A 3,457-nucleotide genomic window follows, 5' to 3' on the forward strand; every position below is an offset into this window, starting at 1 on the left:
CCCATTAAGTTGGTAATGGAGACCACCCATCACATGCTTTCCCCTTTGACACCCAACCACTTCCTATGTTACACTTAATTTCCAAACAAAAACAATAAAAGTGCTTGGAATGTAGCATAACTGGGAGGTGCTTGCCTGGCAGGTATGAAGCCCTGGTTTGAGTCCCAGCCCCACATAAGTTGGACATGATGGTACACAGATGTAGTGCTTAAAGTTGGCATGTTCACTAAGCAGTTCAGAAGTTCAAAGCTATCCTGAGCTACATAGATACTGATCCTTTCTTATATAAAACAAACTGGCTATCTATGAGAACCTGTCCTAAAACAAACAAAAAGACAATGGTATTGTAATTTTACCTAACATGATATAACTATCCCCATACAACCTAAGCACATTAATTATTCTCCAAGAAAAAATAGTGAAGTCCCTTTTGGAATGTTTACAGTTTAAATATGCTAATATAGATTAAAAACTTAAGTACTCATATCAACTCAATGCTATGTTATATAATAAAAGGAAAGGAAGGAAAACATGGATGTTACATAGAAGAAGACACACATAGGCACACATAGACATCTATCCTATGTATACATGTACAAATGTATCCTTAACAAAATGGGACAAAATCACTCATGACATTTATACTCCTCATTTCTGTAAATGGTCATATGGCCACAGCTGGTATTATCTCCTTATAGCTTAGTTTTTTGTTTTCTTGTTTTATTCTTTATTTGTGAATGTGAGTGTAGGCACACATGTGCCATTACACATATGTGGTAGAAAGAAGACACAACAATGGGACACAACCTCAGTCTCACCTTCTACCTTCTTTGAGACAGGCTCTCTTGTCACCTGCTGCTCTGTGTGCCAGGCTGTCTGATCCATAAGTTTTCAGGGACTCTCCTGTCAATGCCAGCTTCCTTTCGGTAGGAACGCTGGGGCTGTAGATGCCCACAAGCACATTCAAGCCTTTGTGGATTCTGGGATCTGAGGTTCAAGTCATCATGCTTGTATTCATTTCTCCTTCTTACCACCTATCTTTAAGCATTTGCACCAAGTCCTGCTGTTTTAGAATGGTCAACCCATTGAGGCCTTTCTGCACATCTACACATTTCTTTCAAGTATGCTTTAGGTGTTACTTAAACAAAGATAGATTTCCTGTAATGGCCTCTAATTTCTGTGAGTATCTGAATTTAATCTGCAAATGATCAATACCTGAACAGGAACTAAGAATAATGATAGAGTGAAGTGCTGGACCTGAGATGTTTGAGGTAATTCTTCATCTAACAGACAATACCGTGTCTCAAACATAGGAGAAAAGCCTGGCCTGTTTAGGTGATTGAAGCTATGGGGGCTAGTAAAATCTTTCAGGCCAATGCACAGAGGGAGAAGACAGGAGGAAGACATGGGGCACAGATTTGAAGAAAATTACCAACCTGAGAAATCAGGACAGACAGACCCCTTTACTAGTTCTAACCTGATAATATTTGTTTAATGTGTATTTCAAAGCATTAAACAGGTATGTATATCTGGAAGCTTGGGAGCTACTAATATTTAGAGGGTTGTCCAGTCCACAGCTGTTCACCGGCAAGCATTTTGGGGCTTGACCAAACCCACTTTTGAATTTCTTCTAGCCTATTTGGAATGTTGTTGAATTCAAGATTCCACCATCTGTTGGATGTAGGGTAGGTGAAGATCCTTTCCCAATCTAGTCTAATAGAAGAGAAAGTGGGGAAGAGCCTTGAACACAAAGGCAAAAGGAAAACCATCCTGGACAGAATACCAATGCCTTATGCTTTAAGATCAAATACAGACAAATGGCACCTCACAAAATTGCAAAACTTCTGTAAGGCAAAGGACACTGTCAATAAGACAAAACAGCAACCTACAGATTTAGTATTTTTTTTTACCAACCCTATATCTGATAGAGGGCACATATCTAAAATATACAGAGAACTCAACAAGTTTTACTCCAGAGAACCAAATAGCCCTATGAAAAAAGAGGAGTACTGAGTTAAACAGAAAAATCTCAGAGAATGCCTGAGAAGTACTTAAAGAAATGTTCAACATCCTTGGTTAACAGGGAAATACAAATCAAAACAACTTTGAGAATCCACCGCACAGGTGACAGCAGATGATAGCCAGGCTGTGGATAAAAAGGAAGAATCCTCCATTTTTGATGGGACTACAAGCGAATAAAACAACTTTAGAAATCAATCTGGCAGGGCCTAACAATATTAGAAATAGTTTTACTTGAAGACCTAGCTATACCAATACTGGGCATATACCCCAAAAAAATATTCCAACACATAACAAGGACACATTTTCTACTATCTTCATAGCAGACTTATTTATAATAGCCAGAAGCTAAAAAGAACTCAGATGTCACTCTACAGGAGAGTAGATACAGAAAATATGGTTACAGAATGGAGTACTACTAAGCAATAAAAAAAATGCCTTTATAAAATATGCAGGCAAATAAATAGAACTAGAAAATATCATCCTGAGTGAGGGATGCCAGACACAAAGTAACTCACATGTTATGTGTTTACTGATAAGTGGATATTTGCTCTAAACTTCACAATGCCCATGATACAACGCACAGAGACTATGGAGCTTAGAAGGAAGGGAGACCAGGGCATGGCTGCTTCACTCTTGCATTGAGGACATAACAGGATGATGTTGGGAAGTGGAGGTAGAGGAGACCTGGGAGGGAGAGAGGAGGGGGAGGATATAAGGGGACAGTGTCAGGTACTGGTGAGGATAAGAGGGAGGTACAGAGGGTCTGGAAATAGAACAAAAATATATAGCAGGGAGGGTGAGGAACTGGGGATAGCCACCTGAGGGACACAGACAACAGATAAACATGAGGCTCCCAGGACCCAAAGGGGATGACTTTAGCTGAAATGCACAGAGAAGGGAGAGATAGAACCTGTAGAGACCACCTACAGTGGATAGGAACACCTCCCCACACCCCCACAATCCCCAGGGACCACCCTCCTTCAAGTGATGGTCCCACCAACTCATTTCAAAATTTGTAACCCAGAAATGTTCCTGAGCAAAAGAGCAGGGACTGCTAGTAGTCCAGAGACAGAAGGAAGGGCCACCCACGCACTGCCCTACCTGGGGATCCATCATGTCTGCAGACACCAAACCAGACACTGTTGCTGTGGTAAAGAGGTGCTTGCTGACAGGATCCTCTTGTGAAGGTTCTTACAGAAGGTTGGCTAGCAGCTGACCACTGGAGCCAACCATTAGACTGAGCTCAGGGAATATGGTGGGGAGCTGAGAGAAAAGCTGGAGCAGCAGAGGGGAATGGAAACACTGTTGGAAGAACAACACCTGAAACCAGGACCACCTCGTGATCACAATGACTAGACTACAAACTGAGAAGTGTTCAGGGAGGGATCTATAACTCTAGATACATTGTAGCAGAGGATGGCCTTGCCTGACAGCA

Source organism: Apodemus sylvaticus, chromosome 2, assembly GCF_947179515.1.
Source record: "Apodemus sylvaticus chromosome 2, mApoSyl1.1, whole genome shotgun sequence".
Classification (NCBI taxonomy): domain Eukaryota; kingdom Metazoa; phylum Chordata; class Mammalia; order Rodentia; family Muridae; genus Apodemus; species Apodemus sylvaticus.